The 21,535-nt window shown below is 49.0% G+C and overlaps 1 protein-coding gene across 2 annotated transcripts in view; it reads left to right on the top strand.

Annotated features, from left to right (window-relative positions):
• The window catches only part of GALNT14 (polypeptide N-acetylgalactosaminyltransferase 14), a 221,953-nt gene that overhangs the window by 147,625 nt on the left and 52,793 nt on the right, over positions 1-21,535 (top strand). The window lies entirely within an intron of this gene.

Below are 21,535 nucleotides of genomic sequence, written 5' to 3'. Positions count from 1 at the left end.
CCCAGAACTATTAGCTGAGCTTTAGAGCAGGTGCTGCTGAGAGGGCGGGCACTGGGGGGCATGGCCTAGGAATCCACAGTTGCACAGGTGGAGTGAGGAGGGGAGAAAGGAGGAAGGCTGTGAGGGTTTCACCAACAGCCCGCTGTGCTGGTTGAAAAGCCAGTGCACTGGGGGCATGGAACCCCTGACAGACCAGTCATATTGGGGCATCATGTGATAGACGCCTTCGAGGGGCGGGGGGCTTGATCCTCTGTGTGAAACTGAACAGGCTCACCGTCTTTCTCCTGGGCCTTTTCCCCATGGAGTCCATGGTATTTTATGGGAGGCAGTGGGGTTTACCTGTAGCCTGGAATGACTGAGTTGAAGAGTAAGAGATAGGCTGGGGCAGGTTTTGAACTCCCCATCCCAGGGTTTATGGGAGTCTTAGGGTCCCTGGGGTAGGTGGTGAGGATAGTTTAGAAATGAGTGACTACAGCTTCCAGTGAATCTGTTCATTCACCCTATGAGGTTATTAACCTTTCCCTGCCCACCCCACTCCTTATGTAACACTTGACATTTTCACAGTCTTGAGACAGAAAGCTGCTGTCTTGGGTCTTCAGTCATGTCTTTGCTGCCACTCCATCTCCCCATCCCTGATTCAAGCCCAGTGAGAGGAGTTGAGCAAGGTGCCCAGCAATGGCCTTCCACCCGTCCCTGCCCCTGTCTTAGGTTTGTCTTCTCATCTATGCTTGAACTAGGTAATCTTGAAGCTTTCTCACTCCCCGAGTGCCGCACAGTTGTGATGGGTTCCTTCTTCCACGGTTGACTTTCTCTTTTTCAGATATAAATACATACATACACTCTGCTCTCTCACCCGCCTTGGTCTCATGTGAAGACTACACGGGTGCTTCATCAGAGCATCAAAAATTTCCCCTAAGGCCCATAGTTCTGTTAATGTGGATGAGAGCCTTAATTTCTAGTGGTCACAAGGATGAATAGATGTGGCTGCCTGTGTTGGGGGTAGGGTGGGGGTGGGAGCACCATTAATATTTCAACGTGAGGAAGAGACAGTGTCTAACTGGAGTGAGTCTGAGAAGATTTCCCAGGGGAGTTCCACTATTTATAAAGCATTGACTGGTCCAGCAAATAGTCCCTGTTTCCCAGGCCTGCTGCCCCCACCCGTCAGCACATTCTGGTGACAACAGCTGGATTTGCCATCATCCAAGTAGCACATAAAACGTCTGGCAGACAGGAAGCCATTAAGTGAAGGCGCACCCCTTGAGAAGGAGAGAAATATTTTGATAAAGCACATGTATATTTTTGCTGTTGCCTGGCAGTGCTTATTATGGGGTTGCTTTGATTGCAGGGGAGCAGGTGGCAGGGTGGATGCACCCAGAAGCTATGGGCTGGTGGGGGGTGTTGTTGGTGAGAGCTGGGAAGCCTTGTTAGTTCACCTCCCCCTGGCCAGCTGGGTCTGAGTGTTCTGCTCAGCATATCCTCCTGGGCTCTGTCCAGTGTGGTGCTAAATGGTTCAAACAGTGGGATGCCCATCACTTGCCTGGAGGGAAAATTCCATACTTTGACACATCTCACCGGGAAGACATTTTTCCTTTGCTCTTTTCCATCCTGGGAAATGAAGGGGCTGTGGCCCCGTGTAGGATTGCATTTCTCCTTCCTTGTATTTACTCGGTTGGAATGGCTGTCGAAGATGATCATCATTTCTCTCCTTGTACTCGTCACTTAGTGGTAATAGGATAAAAATTTTTATGGTTGGAATGGCTAAGCATAAAAAATGTTCATATTCCCTCAGAGTCAAGGCGATTCCACTAGCTCAGCACAGAGTTGGTGATTCTGTATCAAGGTGGAGGGAGGGGAGGGGAAACCCATTACAGACACTTAGCTTTGCAAATAGGCCTGCCCATCCACTGCATTCTGGTCGCTCCTATGCATCGTTTTTCAGCACAGGAGTTTGTGAGCCTGGTGACAGTAGTTCTGAGAGCGCTTCACTCCAGAGCACTTCAGAGGTTCAAAGAGCTTTGAAGGAAATAGTGGGAGGAGTTTCCCAACAGCCTGGAATCTCAGCAGGAGAACTGTGTCTGCTGCCCTGAGGATCACCTACAGGGTCGGGAAGGGGTTCTCGCCAGGGTCCGGGGGAAGAAAGACCACAGAGGCTGAGACAGCAGGCGTCTCTGGGCCAGGATTCCTTCCACTCTGGTCCCACGTCTCTTGCCTGCTGCCCCTGCAGGCTCTTCCCTCACCCTCTACCCCCAATCCTGGCCTGCTCTGTGAGTTTCATACAGATTTCCCTTAATTCAGTTGATTTAGTTAATTCCCTCAATTTAGTTGATTCAGTAAACATTGGTCCACTTTTACTATCACACTGGCCCTACCTTATCATCGTAGCAACCCTGAGAGATTCCCTAGGCAACATATCCCTGGGCAGCACAATATTCTGAGAGCCTCTGCTGGTGGGGGGACCAAGCTCAGTCTGAATCGGAAGCGCGCCCAAGGGGGTGGAGTGCAGTGTGGGATCTTGGCTCTGAGGCTCTGACATCCTCAGGGTAGGGTGTTGGGTCTTAGACCTGGGAGTTTACTCGGAGGTGAGATGGAAGAGATGTGTGAATTCCAGTCACATTTTGCAAGACAGTTTGTTCATTCTCATTGCTGTATAGTATTCCTTTGGAGGAAAGTGTTACAATTTATATATCTGGTCTACTGATAATGTTTATTTAGAATTTTCCAGTGTGAGATTCTGATAGAGCGCCTATGAGTAACCTTGTATTTATCTCCTGGTGAACAGGCATATAGGTTCCTGTAGGGTGTGTCCCTGGCAGCTTTTCTAGATATTGTCAAACATCTAAGGAAGCGTTCATGTTAGCCTTTCTAGAGCCTGAGCAGTGGTATATCACTGTGGTTTAAGTCTGCCTTTCCCTGCTAATCAGTGAAGTGGAGTACCTTTTCCTAGGCATATTAGCTACTTGCATACTTGATCAAGGGTCTTGCCCCTCCCCTGTTCATCTTGCTATGCTCTTTGCCCAGGAACCAAACATGAAGCCTGACTCTTAGTCCTTCCTTAGTCATCTCCTCCTCTTCTGATGAGTTTCTGGCGTTTTGTCCTGTATCTGGGCAGCGTGATAAAATGGGGGAAACAGCTGGACTGAGCATGAGAAGAGCTGAGTTTTGTCTAAGTTACTTCCCAACTCCTCAGCTCTCTGGGTATGTTTCTTCACCTGTAAGAAGTAAGAGAGCTTCCCAGGTGATGCAGTGTGAATCTGCCTGTTGATGTAGGAGACATGGGTTTGATCCCTGGATCAGGAAGATCCCCTGGAGAAGGAAATGGCAACCCACTCCAGTATTCTTGCCTGGGAAATCCCATGGACAGAGGAGCCTGGCGGGCTACAGTCCATGGGGTTGCAAAGAGTTGGACACGACTGAACAACCAAGTGCAAACACACACACACACACACACACACACACACACACAAGAAGTGAGAAGTAGCTCAGAGATTATGAATAAGGTGACCTCTAGTTCTGCTGCTGGTGGAATACACTCTGCCAGTACATGCCAGCAGTGACCCAGAAGTGGCTCAGGTTGGAGGCAATTTCCAGATGCAGGGCTCCCTCTGACTCCGCAGCACCTCCCTGCTCCTCAAAGCCCTGGATTAATCCTTCTTCTCACACGCAGGAGGCAAGGGTCCCACAGAATCCGCAGAACTGTCCTTTTTGCTTGCTGCCGTGGCCATTTCCTTGCATGGCCTCCCCCTCCCTCTCATGCCTTCCCCCCAGTGGAGGTGACCAGACTCCCTTCCATCTGGAGATCCACATGTAAGCTGGTTTAACACCTTCTTTGCACTTATCTGAACATCTCAGGATCTCTTAAACACAAAGACAACAAAACTGTTTGCCCCTGGAGTTGACATGTCACATGGATGGCAACTTGACTGCAAACTGCAAACTGTCCTGCCCACGTTTTTCAGTCTAAGTATAGGAAGTTGGAACATGTGGCTTCTTTCCCTTTAAGACCCAGGATGCTGGCATGTGCAGTTACCATTACCCACTAATACTCTGAAGAACACTTGTGGTGTGATGCCCCTAATGCAGAGAGAAATAAGGCTGGCAGGACTGGCTCGATGAGGCCCAGGGGATCTCAGGACACCTGCTGCAATTTCTCAGTGATCGGCTGAACCTTGTGGTGAGTCCCTCAGATAAGGAAAATCACATCTTATAGTTATAGGAGACTTTCCTAAGCCCTCTCACATCTCCTGCCCTTGATGTCCTCAGTACCCTCTGGGTGAAGGGTCCATTGTCATTTCTCAGTGGATGAAACAGAGGCCTGGGAAAGGCTACTGGTTGGCTAAGTGGCAGGTAGGTTTCCTCACCATGTGAACTTACAGAAAGAGCATCTTTGCCACTTACCCGCTGATCCTGGTGTGAGTTACTCAACTCCTAAGCCTCAGTTTCCTCATCTTTAAAATGGGAATAATAATGGTACCCAGGGTTGCTGTGGGGGTAAGCAAATCCATCCATGTCAAACGCAGAGCCTGGTCTTTAACTCCTTGTAAGCATGCAGTGACTGTTAGCTGTGGTCATGAGCAGTCAAAGTGGTATTAGTCTGAGGACCAGCATTAGCACTCAGACCCTGGGGTCTTTTCACTGCTCCACAGCTGTAGGCAAAAGCAGGCCCAGGAGGTGGGTGTAGAGACGGTGACTGAAACCAGGAGAACAGGGTGACTGAAACCAGGAGAACGCGGTGACGTGGGTAAGTTTGGAGAGGTCCTGGCTTGGCACCTGCCCCCCATGGTGTTCTCCGAGAGCTAGGTAGGCAGGGGTGGAGGGGACGGGGGCAGGGAAGTTGTGCAGATAGCGTCCTGCCTCAGCCTTGGCTCTCAGCACCCAACACTTCACTTGCCTGAATGTCAGACTTACTTTGAAAATGAGAACGTGAGACAAGCCATGAGGCAATCGCAATGCCGCGTCTGATAAAATTTGCGCTCTTCAGATCCCAGGGATAGATGCCAAGGCCAGCAGAGGGAGTGATTTCAGGGCTGGGGGCCAGGAAGTACAAAATGTGTTTGACAAGAGCTGAAAAGAGCAGAGAGGAGATGACAGCTGTGGGTGGGAGAAGCTGTGGGAAGGAGGCCACGCGTGTGGTCCTGGTGACAGACAGTGGGATGAAGTGACATGAGCCCCGGGCCCCAGGGTGCCAGGAAAACTCACTGAGAAATGTGTGATATGATGGAGGAAGGGCTCTGCTGGGGGACCTGTGGAATCATGTAGCAGCCGGGCTTCCATCTGGGCTGGCGAGGGGCACAGTCAGCAGAGGCCCCTTGCGGAGTCCTGGGTGTCCTGGACACAGTAAGAGGAGCCACTTACGTTGGGTTGAAGCGGATTATATCCAACAGCTCTCACCTCCTGCGCTCACCTCACCTTCCCAGTGACCCTGAAGCCAGCCCCATCAGGCCTCCTTACCTCTGTTCTCTGGTTTTCCCGCTTCTCACTGTCCCTCCTTGATTGATTACGTAGACACTTCCTTTTTTCCCCTTGCTGCAAGCCTTGTTGAGCCTGCCTCTCAAGACATCAAGTACCCAGCCTGCTTTCATGTCTCAGGGCAATCCCACTGCCCACCCTGTGACTCAAGCCAAATCCTTTGGTGTCTGCCCTCCTCGCCCACCCTTGATTTGTTGAGTCTGCCTCCTGGATACCTCTTGGCTTCTGACTTTGCTCCCTGCTCACTGCTGCCCCCTCTACCTGGGTGACAGCAGCAGCCCCCAGCCGCCCTCCCACTGGGCTGTGGTCCCATACCCGTCCATGCCTCCTCCACTGACAGCTTCCCAGAGGCGGATGCATCCAGCCCCATGCAAAGCCCTGCCCTGCTGCCAGCTCACTCCGCCCCTGAAGCCACGCCCACCACAGCCAGGCCCAGGCTTGCAGCTGCCTGACTGTGCAGGAGGGTTCATGCCTTCTCACCTTCTCATCTTCACAGCCCTCTCTGCTCGGGATGCTCTCTCACCTTTCAGGAACCCGGGTGGGTGGGGTCCCCTCTCCAGGGAGACATTGTGCCCCCTCAGGCCAAGTAGGACAGCACCTCCCACTCCCATGCTCACCTCTGAGCAGCACCCGTTACCCCAGTTTCTCCCCTCCTTGAACGACCTGGGCAGGCATGCTGGCTTATCTTTGCACCCCGCTCCAGAGCCCCAGAGTACCTGGCACTCAGATGCTTCATCAGTCTCAACTGATGACTGATGGATTCAAAGAACACCCCACTGGATTCATTCTCAAACGATCTGAAAACATCAGGGTTTGCAAGTGCAGGCGTGGGAATGAATCCTCAGAGCAGAGGGAGAAAATCAAATCACAGGAAATTTAAAACCACCTTCACTCAACAAAGAATTCTCCGTGTTAGCACATAAATCCAGGACCATAATCAGCCAACATTTATTGATCAAACTATTCCCCTGACACGTGGTAGGCACCTTATATATGTCCTTTCAGTTAAGCCTCACAACAACTTTGCTATGATCCGGGGTTTAGAGAGGAGGAAAGTGACTGCAGTCAGTTGACTATCTGGCCCATGGGAACATCAAGCAGTAGAAATGTGGCCACTACCCATGGAGAAGATGGCACAGCTGTGCAGAAGTGGGAGGGAGGCCAGGGAGTCCATGAAAAGTGCAATGGAGGCGCTAACCTAGGGTGAGCATTGCACAAATGTTATACTGAGGCAGCTGTAGAAAGGATGATGGCTGGATGGGGAGGCATGTGGAGATCATGGTGCAGTTATGACCAAGAAGGAGTGGACTGGGTTATCGGGCTAGAAGGCTCAGGTGAGGGAGCTATTGGGCAGGGCTAACACAATGGTGGGGGCTTTGGGATGCAGCCAAGGTTTAGCTTAGGTAACTACCAAAGGTAAGGAGACTTAGATATGTGAAGCAGAATGTTAGGCAGATTAATGTCGAAGGTTGGGGGGAAGGGATGAGATGAGGTGCAGTCAGAAGGCTGTTGCAGTCCCACAGACCATGAGGGTGGGCCAGGCTCAGGCAGATGGAAGTGAGAATAAAGGGATGGATGTAAAATTTGGTGCATGACTAACTTGGGGATGGACCAACCGTCTAGAAGGGTGTGGGCAGGCATGAGAAGTCTTGGCTTTTTACCTCCTCAGCTCAGACCTTCCACAAGGCCACCGCTGTGAGTTCCTGGAGAATAAGAGATGTTGGATGCTTGGCCTTCAAGCAGATCATTCCAGATCTCTGTGTGCTGGGTCTTCGCTAGGCTATCTTACCTCAGCTGCCTCAGTTAGAGGAACATTTCCCCCTTCAGGTAAAGGGAAGGAATGACTCTTCTCTGATCCTTTAGCTGGAAGGTCTGATAAATACCAGGAAATAGCTCAGAGAAGATCAAGGGGGGACATCCTTCCTTCTGGACAGCCAGACTTGTGATTTTCCATCTTTTCAGTACCTTCCAGCATGCAGACTTCAAGAGCAAAGACAGAGAGAAAGGTCATTATGAACCAAAGGTTTTCAAGTGAGTGAGCTGGCTGGCCATCAAGGGGTGTACTAGTGGAGCGTGAGCGCTCAGAGCTGGGAGCCAGGCCATCTGGTGTGACATTGAGATGTGGCTGCTTACTGACTCTGACCTCACAGTCTTCTCCGTGATGGTCTCAGAGCACTTCCTCAGGGAATGATTGTGCAGATTTAAAGCTCTTGGAAGAATACCTGAGACACAGGGTTCCGTCACTGTTATCTATTATTACTACTGTGTAATGTGATTCAAACAGGACTAAAATAAGACTTGGAGAAGCCCTAGTCTCAGACACTGAGGAATCTTTTTCAGGAAACATTTCAAAAATAAGCCTTGGCCCACCTCCACACTTCCGGGTCCTGGCTAGACTCTGCATTTGTCTTTTGAGAACATGCTCCCCTGCGCACACACATGCACATATGCGGGCACCCGGTTACCATCTGGGTGGTGCTTGGTACCAACTGACATGGGGCCTGGCAGCATCCCAAGAGAAGCCTCTTTGCAGCTTCCTGAGAACAGCCTATCTTCTTGGAAAAAAGGCGCAGCTACTTCCCTGTGGTTTCCACCAGACCTCAGTGTTCCACTCCCTTCAAAGGGGCTGTTCAACAAAAGACCAAAATTAGTTATCTAGGAAAACACAGTGGTGCAGAGTGGAGCCGTGGTCATTTCTAGGAGGTCTAAATGCGACCAGAGGTGTCTGCATTCTGCAGCTCAGGTGTGTGTCTTAAGCCCAGGTAGCACGTGATTGCTGGGGTGGCAGCAGTGCATGAGGAGATAAAGTGCGGCTCTGCTGTGCTGTGCTCAGTCATTCAGTCATGTCCCACTCTTTGCAACCCCATGGGCTGTAGCCAGCCAGGCTCTTTTGTCCATGGGGATTCTCCAGGCAAGAATACTGGAGTGGGTTACCATGCCCTCCTCCAGGGAATCTTCCCGACTCAGGGATTGAACCCAGGTCTCCCGCATTGCAGGTGGATTCTTTACCATCTGAGCCATCAGGGAAGCCCAAGAATACTGGTGTGCTTAGCCTATCCCATCTCCAAGGGATCTTCTGGACTCAGGAATTGAACCAGGATTTCCTGCATTGCAGGCAGATTCTTTACCAGCTGAGCTACCAGGGAAGCCCAAATTGGGGCTAGCGATTGGAAAAACCATACCAACTCATTCATATCAGCAGCGCCAAAAACGGAGCTGGGGCTGTTGGTTCCAGAGCAAGTGTGGTGATGTCGTGTCTCCTGTGTTTAGTGTCCACACTGTCTGTGGAGGGTGGACATAGGTGCATTGTTGTTTAGTGGGACAAATACTTGAACTATGCTTTCAGATGCCATTTGATATATCTCTGCAGATCTGATCTGTAGAGTTGGGGAAAGGAGGAGATGCTGAGGAAGATTTTCTCAAAATTTAATTTTACAGTTTATAGTGCTTTAAATTATTCTGAGGTTGTGGCCTTTTGAGTATTTAAACTCCCTTTCTTTGATGAAATAACAATGATGCTAGATGATGAGAGTTTTAAAATATATTTTTGCTGCAAAAGAAAATGGTGCAAACCTAATAATGCCCTTGATAATTTTTAAAAATTTTATTTTGCTCACATGAAAGAACCCAGTATCTAGAAACTATTGTCTGACACTAATGTTGAAATTTTAACTTGCATTATGTACAAGCTTTAGTAATGACCTAGGACAATGTTGTCTAATAGAAATATATGTAAGCCATGTAGGTAATTTAAAATTTTCTAATAGTCACACTTTAAAAAGTAAAATTTTAAGTGAAATTAGTTTTGATAATATATATTATTTTAACCTGATCACCTGGAGAAGAAAATTGCAACCCTCTCCAGTGTTCTTGCCTGGAAAATCCCATGGACAGAGGAGCCTGAAGGTCTACAGTCCATGAGGTTGCAAAGAGTCAGATACGACAGCCACTAAACCACCAGCATTACCACCATTCATGGGTATCATTTTGACATATAATCAATGTCAAAAAATTACTGATGAAATATCTTATGTTCTGTATCAGCATTGAAAATCGTGTGTGTATTGCACACTTACAGTGTATCTCCATTCTGATTTATCTCAAGTGCCCAATAGCCACATGTGGCTGGTGGCTACCATATTGGACAGTGCAGGTCTGGGAGAAGAGAGCATCCGAGCTAACGTCTGGCAGCCCTACTGGATAGGATTCGGTCTCTTCCCTCCCATGTAAGGAAGCATTGTTCATCCCCAGGACTCACTGAACAAGGAGAACATTCCAGCATTTTAAACACAGCTGAGTATTTTCACTGCAACAGAGAATGCCTCAGAACCTCTGCAGACACAAGATGACTATCCCAGAGGTCTTCCTGGACAGCCTGAGCCAGAGGCTCCCTGTTTTCCCCACATGGTACCATTCTCAGTTTGGGTGACTTGTTTGGTCTCCTCTGCAGGACTCACCTTGGCACTTCACCCAACTTTCAGTTCTGCAACTTCCTTGAGCTGGTGTAACCTGTCACTTGGCAAGGGACATTTTTTCCTCTGGCTTTGACCCCATGAAAGCTTCACCTGCTTCCTCCCCCACTCATCCACCCACTCATTATTCAGACGTTTATTATATATGTCTACTGTGTTTAGTCACCGTGCCAGGTACTGAAGTTAGAACTACAAATGAGCCCTGGGTTTCGCTGCAGCTAACCATCAGCAATGGAGACAGAGAAGTAGTTCCCAATGCCTGATCATAAACTGCACCGATGGGGGGAGTGCAGAGTCCTAGGGGAGCACATTAGAAAAGCCTTAGATGTCAAGAAAGGCTTCCGGGGGAAGTACCTTCCAAGCCAGGATTAGAAGAGGAGAAAATAGCCAGGCCTGGGAAAAGAGCAGAATGCATTCCAGACATATGGGACGGGGGGCAGCACCTTCAGAGGTCCAGAGGGAGAAAGAGCAGGTCAGACAGAACGTGGCTGAAAATTGGAGGATGTGATGGGAGGAGTCATAGGTGGTACCAGGTCACCAAGGATGGTAAGCGGTGATTTGGAGTTTCAACTTTATTTTGTGAGCACTTGGGCAGTGTTGAAACATGTTAAAGATGTACAGTTTGGAATGATCATTCTAGCTGCAGCATGCAGGAGAGATTGGATAGGGATAAAGTCAGCTAGGAAGTGGCTGCAATAATCCAGCAAAGACATGAGGGGAATAGAGAGAAACCGCCAGGTCAGGAGATAAGTAAGAAGGATTGATAGGACTAGGTTTAGTGAGATTGGATGTCGGGGAGGTGGAGGCAGGATTTGAGAATATCTCTTGGATTTGGGCACATGGTAGGTGGTGAGTTGGGAAACATGGAAGGGTCAGCAGACTTGGACAAGGTAAGAGAGGCAGAGGGCAGCTGAAAAGGTCATCACATGGGAACATTCAAAAGATGTTCATCAGGTTAAGGTTAGGGTTGGGATCATTAGCAAACAGATAGGAAACTGAAGGCTTAGAAACAAGTGAAATAATCTAAAGAAAAGGAAGATTGAGAAGAGGATGGCTTAAGAGAGAATTTTGGAGGGGAACACCAGGATTTCAGAGGGGAGAAAGAAAAGGAAAACCAAACCAAGAAATAGTTTAAGAAGGGGAGAGCCATGCTAGGGTGATTTCACCAAAGCCAAGGGCAAAGAACCAAACATTTAATGATATGTGTGACCTTCAATATTAACTGCTACAGAGTTGACAAGCAAGATAAAGACTGAAAAGTTTCTGTTAGATTTTGCAACATGGATGGCTTCTTGGCCTTTTGGCTAAGATCAAGTGTAGATTGAGTGACACAGAGAAATAATAGGGAGTTTGGTGGGAATGTTTTGAGGGGAGAGGCTGATAAAGGGCACTGGAATGCAGTGGCCAGTAACCCTATATGGACTGGGGCTGCTGTAAACCATCTGAAAGCACGCCTGTGACCCGCCCCCCTTCCCCCACCCCTAACCAAGCCTAAGTGCTTTAAGGAAACAGTAAGTTCAATAGACAAGAACTAGGAGATCTTAGCTTGGCCACTACCTAGTAGTGTGATCTTGGTGGGTCAATTCACTCACTGTTCCGGGCCTCAGTTTACACATCTTAAAAAAAGAGAGCTGGAAGCAGTGTGTTTTAAAATCTGTGTCCTACAAAATTCTGTGTGGTAGGATGTTAGGTGGTTCAGTATATCCCTTAAATATGGAGTTCCCATTATATGTGAAGGATTACAGGGCAAGGTCAAAGCTTGGTAAACAGGGCCTAGTGGAAGTCTCAGTGTACAAGGATGAATCACCAAAAGAGTATTTGAGAATAGTTTTCCAGTATTTCTCATGCAACAAACTTATCTGACTCTTGTAGACTTTCTAAAAATATATATATTTATTTATTTGGCTGTGTCGGGTTTTATTTGCGGAGTGTGGGCTCCAGAGTGCACAGGTTCAGTAGTTGTGGCTTGCAGGCTTAGTTGCCCAAAGACATGTGGGATCTTGGTTCCCTGACCAGGGATAGAACCTGCATCCCTGCATGGAAGACAAATTCTTAACCGCTGGACCGCCAGAGAAGGCCCAACTCTTACAGACTTTATTCACAGAGCAGGAATAGACTTCTCTTAGAAATACAGTCCAGAAGCTGACAGTGTAGGAACTGACCACCAGAGGAGCTCTGTGGTCCTTTCCCATCCAGTACGGCAGCGGTCCAGAGGTTATATGGAGCCAAAGAAGGAAAGATCTTCCATCTACTCTGGGCTGCAAAATGGAGGCAGAGACCGAGCCTTTGGGGGCCTCCAGACAACGTGGCCCTTTATATCCTGGTGACTCTCTCCTCCAGTTAGCTTCCCAGTTTGTCAGCAAAGACCCTTTTGGGCATTCTTATAGTACATCACCAGGAAAATGCAGAACTGACTTAGGAGATCACCAGTTGATTTACAGCCTGCTATCATTTAATAATGATAGTGGAAGTGCTCTAGAATTGTCAGATGTAGGTTTTTCTTATAAACCTGATGCTAATGGAAGTAGGTGGCTAAGAAATCTAGAGGGTCCTCTGAGGAGCGGGAATTGAACTGCAGACCTCGAACTGGCCTGAGAGATAGATTCAACCAAGAACAAGGTGATGGTTGGTACAAGGGAATGTTTTTATTGGCCTAAATAGGCCCACCCTGAGTACAAGTGCTCTGCCAAATGGCCTTGTGTTCTTGGAATGGAGGGATGTCTGTGATGCCATCTAGGTCAATCTTTCTTAACTGAACTTCTGCAAGTGAATCAGGCCTTTAAGCCCTCTGACATCATTGTAGGAAATGCATTAACTTCTCTGTGCATGGAAGGGTACTTACTAGTTATGCACCATCCATGGGAGAAGTGAGAAGAGAGGCACTGCAACAATTTTTGCATGGATTGTGATTCATATTAAGAAGTCCTCAAGAGCTGAAATTAGACTGCAGCCATGAAATTAAAAGATGCTTGCTCCTTGGAAGAAAAGCTATGACAAACCTAGAGAGTGTATTTAAAAGCAGAGACATTACTTTGCTGACAAAGGTCTGTATAGTCAAAGCTATAGTTTTTCCAATAGCCATGTATGGATGTGAGAGTTGGACCACAAAGAAAGCTGAGCAGTGAAGAATCAATGCTTTTGAACTGTGGTGCTGGAGAAGACTCTTGAGAGTCCTTTGGTCTGCAAGGAGATCAAACCAATCAATCCTAAAGGAAATCAATCCTAAATATTCATTGGGAGGACTGATGCTGAAGCTGCAATACATTGGCCAACTAAAGCCAAGAGCCGACTCATTAGAAAAGACCCTGGTGCTGGGAAATATCGAAGGCAGGACGAGAAGGGGACGATAGAGGAGGAGAAGGGGACGATAGAGGATGAGATGGCTGGATGGCATAACTGACTCAATGGACATCAGCTTGAGCAAGCCCCAGGAGATGGTAAAGGACAGGGAAGCCTGGTGTGCTTCAGTGCGTGGGGTCGCAAAGAGTCAGACATGACTGACCGACTGAACAACAGCAAAAGAACTATGAATATTGGAACAGCCCCGCAGGTTCCCCTTAAGAACGTCCCTCTCTATACGGGGGCCCTAGGAATCCATACCTAACAACATCCTGATGCCAGCAGAGCATGAATGAAGGGTCCAGTGGAGGTTCTGGAGTTCCATGCTGGGAGAATTGTGATGCCTTTGCATAGCTCTTCCACTAAGTACCCTAGGGGATTTACCTTTGACTCCTCAGGGAGTGAGAAACCCTGGTGAAGTTGGTTTTTCAGGAGCTAAGGGTAATAGGAAAAGGAGTACGTCAAGGCTGTATATTGTCACCCTGCTTATTTAACTTATATGCAGAGTACATCATGAGAAACGCTGGACTGGAAGAAACACAAGCTGGAAACGAGATTGCCGGGAGAAATATCAATAACCTCAGTTATGCAGATGACACCACCCTTATGGCAGAAAGTGAAGAGGAGCTAAAAAGCCTCTTGATGAAAGTGAAAGAGGAGAGTGAAAAAGTTGGCTTCAAGCTCAACATTCAGAAAACAAAGATCATGGCATCTGGTCCCATCACTTCATGGGAAATAGATGGGGAAACAGTGGAAACAGTGTCAGACTTTATTTTTTTGGGCTCCAAAATCACTGCAGATGGTGACTGCAGCCATGAAATTAAAAGACATTTACTCCTTGGAAGAAAAGTTATGACCAATCTAGATAGCATATTCAAAAGCAGAGACATTACTTTGCCGGCTAAGGTCCGTCTAGTCAAGGCTATGGTTTTTCCTGTGGTCATGTATGGATGTGAGAGTTGGACTGTGAAGAAGGCTGAGCGCCGAAGAATTGATGCTTTTGAACTGTGGTGTTGGAGAAGACTCTTGAGAGTCCCTTGGACTGCAAGGAGATCCAACCAGTCCATTCTGAAGGAGATCAGCCCTGGGATTTCTTTGGAAGGAATGATGCTAAAGCTAAAACTCCAGTACTTTGGCCACCTCATGTGAAGAGTTGACTCATTGGAAAAGACTCTGATGCTGGGAGGGATTGGGGGCAGGAGGAGAAGGGGACGACCGAGGATGAGATGGCTGGATGGCATCACCGACTCTATGGGCGTGAGTCTGAGTGAACTCCAGGAGTTGGTGATGGACAGGGAGGCCTGGCGTGCTGCAATTCATGGGGTCGCAAAGAGTCAGACACGACTGAGCAACTGAACTGAACTGAACTGAACTGAAGGGTACCCGTATTAATTGTCTGTTGCTACATAACAAATTACCACACAATTTAGTGCCTTAAAATAATGTTTATTGGGATTTCCCTGGTGATCCAATGGTTAAGACTCTGCACTTCCAATGCAGGGGACGTGGGTTCGATCCCTGGTCAGGAAACTAAGGTCCCACATGCCACCAAAAAAATAAGGTGCAGCCAAAAAAAAAAAAAAGTAATAATAATGCTTATCATTTCAGAGTTTCTGTGGCTCAGGAATTCAGGCATGGCCAAGGTGGGTCTCTCAATAGGCAGTGTTCAAGGTGTCATCTGGGGCTGCAGGTATCTCAAAGCACATCTCAGGGCACGTTTCGGGTTGCAGGGCCCTTTTCCAAGTTCACTGACATGGTTGTTGGCAGAATTCATTTCATCACAGGCTATGGACCAGAAGCCCACTCTCAGTTCCTTGCCGCTTGAGGGTCCTCATCATGGCAGCGTGCTTCAGCAAAGCATACTAGCCCAAAAGAGGGAAGTCACCATCTTTTGAAACCTAATCACAAAAGTGACATCCCATCACTTTAACTGTAGTCTGTCTCTTAAAAGCAAGACACCAGGTTCCATCCACAAGGAGGTAGGGGCTGGGGGCCTTCAGCTGCCCAGCCCAGAGCCCAGCCCAGTTCCTAAGCAGTTCACTTCCCGCCCTGGCCCATTTACCTCCTTCCCAGGACACTGCTGCTGCTGCTGCTTCTAAGTCGCTTCAGTCGTGTCCGACTCTGTGCAACCCCATAGACAGCAACCCACCAGGCTTCCCCATCCCTGGGATTCTCCAGGCAAGAACACTGGAGTGGGTTGCCATTTCCTTTTCCAATGCATGAAAGTGAAAAGTGAAAGTGAAGTCGCTCAGTTGCATCTGACTCTTAGCAACCCCATGGACTGCAGCCTACCAGGCTCCTCCGTCCGTGGGATTTTCCAGGCAAGAGTACTGGAGTGGGGTGCCATTGCCTGCTCCTCCTAGGACATTAGAATTTAATTATGTGCTCAGCAATTCAAAACATGGCAGGGTCAGGGAATTGCAGATCTCACTGTTATCTTAAGCGTCTTTTATGAGATGCAGGATTTCTGTAACACTAAGGGAGAGTGGCTGTGGAGGCAAGGAGTCAGAGCAGTATATGTTTATGTGGATGAACAAATTAATCTGCATGTGAAATCCCAGTGAAATTGACATGAAATAAAAATTTCATGCCTTACAGTGTATCAGTGTTGCCCATGAAATGAGATTAGAAGGAATTTCTGGTTTTACAGATGTCTTACTTTTTAGACTGCTTGTGTTTTTCGCTTCCGAAGAGTCAAGTTGGAACCTAGAGGCCAGTCACAGATTTGGCATTTCATAGGTTTAGGTCATCTTCCTTTTCCTCCTAGCTGAGAGTGGACTTTCTTGCATAGAACTGAGCTGGGGATGGAGAAGGTGTTCTTGGTCTCCGTGCAGAGGAAGCTGACTTTCTGGGAGAGTCATTGGGCCAAAAGCTCTTCCCCTTTGTCCTTGCTTTGTCACACACATCAGTTTTGGGGAAGTGTTGGAGGCAGGGGAATGGGGAGGAGATGTGGTCCCCGTGGGGCCTCTTCTGGGCTCATGTGGAGGACACGGGGGACAGAGATGAAAGTGGGGAGCAAGGGAAGGCTGTGCTGCAACCAGCTGCATGGGAATCTAGGTCATCACTCGCTTGGGGACCGGAAACTAGCCCCACCCCCGCTTTCCATCTTATGCCTGGTTCCCTTGGCCTTTGTGACCTTAGAGTTCAGGCAAGTGGCCCATGTGGAGATGAGAACCTAGCTGTTTTATATGCCTGATCTGGTCTGTGGAGTGAGTGCTAGACCTTCAGAAACTGGAGGGACAAACCATAGCTTTTTTTTTTTTTTTAGTAATTTTTATTTTTTTATTTTATTTTATTTTAATTTTAAATTTTTTTTTAACTTTACAATACTGTATTGGTTTTGCCATACATTGACATGAATCCGCCACGGGTGTACATGAGTTTCAGGTTCACATGCCTCCCAGGGCCTCATTGAAGTCTCCCTGCCCCTGCCTTTTCAGGCTCCATCTGGGTGTTAGGGAGCCTCTGTTAGGATGTTCCTGTGGCAGCTCAGTTGGCAGCGTCCCGGTCTTCCTGTGGCTACCCAGAAATGGCAGGCAACCTGGCCCTCCCTGCGGGGAGGGCTTGGTCGAAAGTGTACCTTGGGGTGGTGATGGCATGTGGGCCCAGCAGTCCACACAGTGCGCAGGGCACAGAGTACACTGCAGGGACAGCTGGCGGCCAGCGGCACGGAGAGGTGGTGGCTTGGCAACGTGGACGTGCGGCAGGCCTGGGCTCACCAGCTGCAGTGAGTTACCTGATCTCTCTGCGTCTCAGTCTCCTCCTGAGCGAATCCATACAGTGCCTCTCCACCCCACCCCCCCACCCTGGTAGGGCTGTTGCGAGCATTAAACATGCAGGTGCTCAGGACAGCACCTGAGCAGGGATCACTAAATGGTCATTTGAAGACCTTCCCTGAGGCGGATCATTTCTTCACAGCAGTGGCTTTCCAGCTCCCGAGTGATGAGGGCTTGGCCCAGTGTGTCCCACCCCAGGCCTGTTTGATTTCCACTGCGTCACACTGCGTCTTTGCGTGACCTTTCCCCTCTCTCTAACTGCTCTCAGCCTCCCCTCTGGGACACTAGATTTTGCCTTCTGGACACAGAGGATTGTCAGTTCTGGACATATCAGTAACAGTAATTACGCTGTCCTCTCTGCTTCAGAGTTAGAGTCTGCCTCTCCGTCAGTCCCTCCTGCTTTTACACTCGAGAATGAAATCCTGAATGTTTATAATTGATGACCACTTCTTTTCTTCCATAAGGGTGGCATCCTGCAGGGGAAGACTGTGTGTCCAAGAAGCAGAGGACCACGGTTGTAGCCCCGGCAGGCACACCATGGGCAGGCCTGGCAGGAGCCCTCCTGCCTGATGATAAAATGGGGATGAAGATCATCAGAACACTCTGTTTACGGGCCACTGTCAGTTTAATGAGCTTGTGCAATAAAATAAAAGGCATGTGCACACATTACATTTCTGGGTTAACTGACAGCCATCCTCGCTTGGTGTGTTTCTAACATCCCCCCTTTGGCACCTGTTCAGGTGCAGAGACGAGGCGGGGTAGGCAGCAGAGCAGTGATTGGCTGGTGGAGAGGTGGAAAAGAGTTGGAAGAAGAAGCTCTGACCCCGTGCCAGGGGTTAGCATCTCAGAGCACCTCTCTGGAAGCATCCTCAGTGGATAACTGATGGTGAACACTCAAGAAATGGATGGTTAGGATGCACTGGGAGACCCACCTGAGCTTGCAGAAATGAAGTCAGTTGACTCTTTAAAAAAAAAAAAAAAAGAAACTACCCATGGAAAATCAGCTCAGAGAAGTGTGCATTATTCAGGAGCTGCTGTGGCAGTCAGGACGGCAGCTCTGGGCTGGCATCTGTCTGCACACACAGCGGTGGTGCCACCCTTCCTCTCCCGATTCCACCCCACCCCCAATCTTTTCTGCTCACAGCTCTTCTCTCCAGCAAAACCCCTGAATCTTTAATAAATTATAAACATGCTTCCTCGTCCGTCTGTCGGCGCCAGATCTCAGTGTTGGCAGTTGTCTCCATTCCCCTGGTGCCCCTAATAGATCTCGCTGTTTGATTAATCTTTTAGATCCTCTCACAGAAAGCCCAGCGCCATCTGACTCTCCTCACAGCAACCAGTTTTAAGGACTTTTCCAGGCACCTCAGCCGTGTTGCTGCCAGTGCCTGGGGCCCACCCCTAAGTGGTTCTGCAGCTCCTCCTGGACCTTGGAGGGCAGGCAGGTGGCTTGTGCACAGGGCTTGGGAAAGGGGGCCCTGCCCAGCATCAGCTCCTCGGGCTCCTGTGCCTTTACCTGGGTGAGGTCACAGAGGGATGCTAGGGACACATATCACGTTAGAAGTCTTGGAACCTGGGTGCAGCCCATCTCGGCCACTCACCAGACGCAGGACTTTGAGCGAGATCCCGAGCCTCAGTTGTCCTCTGTGGAGTGGAGGTTCTCAGAGGCTGTTGTGAGGGTCAGAGATGAAGGATGAGTCCAGGCACTTGAGCTGTGAGCAGGGGTGGGAGGAAGATACTACCCTGTGCCAGGAGCTGTAAGGCACCTCCCTCCTAGAGCTCACCTTCCCTGGGCCTGTGCACACAGGAGGCGCGCATGGGGCTTCTGCCCTGCCTCCAGGAAGAGCCTCTGTCCTTTATCCTGGAGACACAGGAGGCTGGAGGGGGCTGAGGCCCGGGAGCACAGTGGCACAGGTGCCCACGGAGGCCTGTTACGCTACCAAGTTCAGCCCAGCTTAGGAGGCTGGACTAGGTTGTCTCCAAGCCCCTTCCTTGGCTGAACTCTTGAGTTTGTAGTTCTAGTCCATAAGCATGGAACGTAGCCTGGAGGGACAGTTCAGCCACTGTGTAGTCATAACAGTAACAGTTCTCACCACCATTTATTCAGCAGCTGTGAAATACCACATGTTTTGCCTGCATTCTCTGCAGTCTTCACCTCTTCTCACAGGTGATAACATTGAAGGTCAGAGAAGAGAAAGGACATGTCCAAGGGCACATAGCCAGTTTTTCAGCAGATCCAGGCTTTGCATCAGTGTCACAGCCCAGGTTTCTTTCTCTAACACAGATGCTACGTTCTTTGCTCTCTTCTCCGCCTCTTGCCTCCCAGTGCCCCCACCCACTGCGGGACAGGGCAGAGCCACTGACCGAAGGTGCCTTTCCAGCCCATGCAAGACTTGGCTCCACCCGACGGGAGGAGGAGACTGCAGGCTTCAGTGTGATGTTCAACATCATGATAGTTATTATTTGTCGAGCTAAGTACCTAACATTGTCACAATCTAGGGGGGAAAATCTACAACTTAAAAATTATTTCCAAGTTCCAGATGAGTCTTAGAAAAGTATTAATAAATGTGAACTTCCAGCCACACAGTGGAGCCTCAGCTGCCGAATGATTTTTGCAGCATTTCATTCGAATCAACCACACTTATTGAATGTCAGCTACAATCAAAGCTTCTGATTACTGATGCTTGGAGAAATTTGAGCAGAAGAGCTGTGGGCCCAAGCCCTGTTTTACAGATGAGCAGACAGCAGTCTGGAGAGGTGAGTGGTTGACCCACCATCTCACAGCTGCTCAGTGGTATCCAGACCTCTGGGGCCAGTATTCTGTGAGCTGCTTCCCTGGGCATCTGGCATGCAGGTCCAAAAACTGTGCTGTGATGGGGATGCTGTACCCCATATCTCTCCATCCATCCCTATGTCGCCCTGAGACACAGCACCTCCTCCTCTATGAAGCCTTCTTTACTCCCCATTCGGGGGCCTGCCTCCCTCTGCTCCCCCAGCACCTGTGGGGCCACACTCTCTCCCAGCTGGATGCCTCCAAGGCAGGAAAAGGGGCCCGTCCAGCCTTGCTTAGAGCCTCTGTGTTCAGGGTTTGCTCTTACAGGAAAAAATGTTCAGAATTATCAGGGAGGCCAAACGGGTGTCAGGCCCATTGTCCTAGGATTGAGGTTCTTAAGTGTTTCAGTGCACAGGCTTCTTTGAGAATCTGCAGAATGCTATGGACCATCTTCCCAGGGAAAAAACAAACACATATTCATATACAAGTTTGCAGACTATTTCAGAGGGCTCACAGTCCCCTTGAAGTCCATCCTTGGGTCTCTGGACCCCAAAAGCCCCACACTTGGAAAGAAATGGAAAAACAGGCAGAGGGCATGTTTGACTCGCCAAACATCTCTTATTTACATCCTCATTTACCACCCCTGGCACAGTGAGAAAAGAGAGGCGGCATTACCCAGGGGTTGCCCCTGGTGGCTCCGGCCTCACTATGTGTGTTTATTTCCATTATTATAGTAATTTTCAGGCTGCGGGCTACAATTTTCACTTGCAGTGAGGTATTAAATTGAAATTATCCTAGATATAATTGTCATACAAAACCATCCTGGACACGGGGAAATGAATGTCTTTTCAAGACACAGGTTTATTGCATATGCCGAGTTTTAGGGCTCAGCCTCTTTAAACATGCCAGATTTTGGTGTAGGTACTGGGGCAGCAGTAGGTTGGGAATCAGTACGGTGTGGTGGGCTGGAGCTGCTTGCCCAGAATATGGTGAGATCTCGATCGGCACAGACTGGGCTGCGGAGCCTGAGTTTGAGCGTGGACTTGTGTGGCTGCCAGAAATCACTGTGCAATGCCTCAGGGAAGCGGGAGGTCCCACACTGATGTTCTGTTGTTGTTCAGTTGCTCAGTCATATCTAACTGTTTGCGACCCCAGGGGCTGCAGTGTGCCAGACTTCCCTGTCCTTCAGTATTTCCTGGAGTTTGCTCAAACTCATGTCCATTGAGTCGGCCATCCAACCATCTCATCCTCTGTCACCCCCTTCTCCTCCTGCCCTCCATCTTTCCCCACATCAGGTTTTTTTCTACTGAGTCAGCTGTTTGCATCAGGTGGCCAAAGTATTGGAACTTCAGCTGCAGCATCAGTCCTCCCAGTGAATATTCAGAACTGATTTCCTTTAGGATTGACTGGTTTGATCTCCTTGCTGTCCAAGGAACTCTTAAGAGTCTTCTCTAGCACCACAGTTGGAAAAAGCATCCATTCTTCGGGGCTCAGCCTTCTTTAGGGTCTGTGTGTTAGTCGCCCAGTCGTCTCTGACTCTTTGCATTCCCATTGAATATAGCCCGCCCGGCTCCTCGGTCCATGGAATTCTTCAGGCAAGGATACTGGAATGGGTAGCCATTCCCTTCTCCAGAGGATCTTCCCAGCTCAAGGATCGAACCCGGATTTCCTGCACTGCAGGCGGATTCTTTACCATATGAGCCACCAGGGAA

Source organism: Ovis canadensis, chromosome 3 (assembly GCF_042477335.2).
Source record: "Ovis canadensis isolate MfBH-ARS-UI-01 breed Bighorn chromosome 3, ARS-UI_OviCan_v2, whole genome shotgun sequence".
Classification (NCBI taxonomy): Eukaryota; Metazoa; Chordata; class Mammalia; order Artiodactyla; family Bovidae; genus Ovis; species Ovis canadensis.
This window is presented reverse-complemented; position numbering and strand designations above follow the sequence as displayed.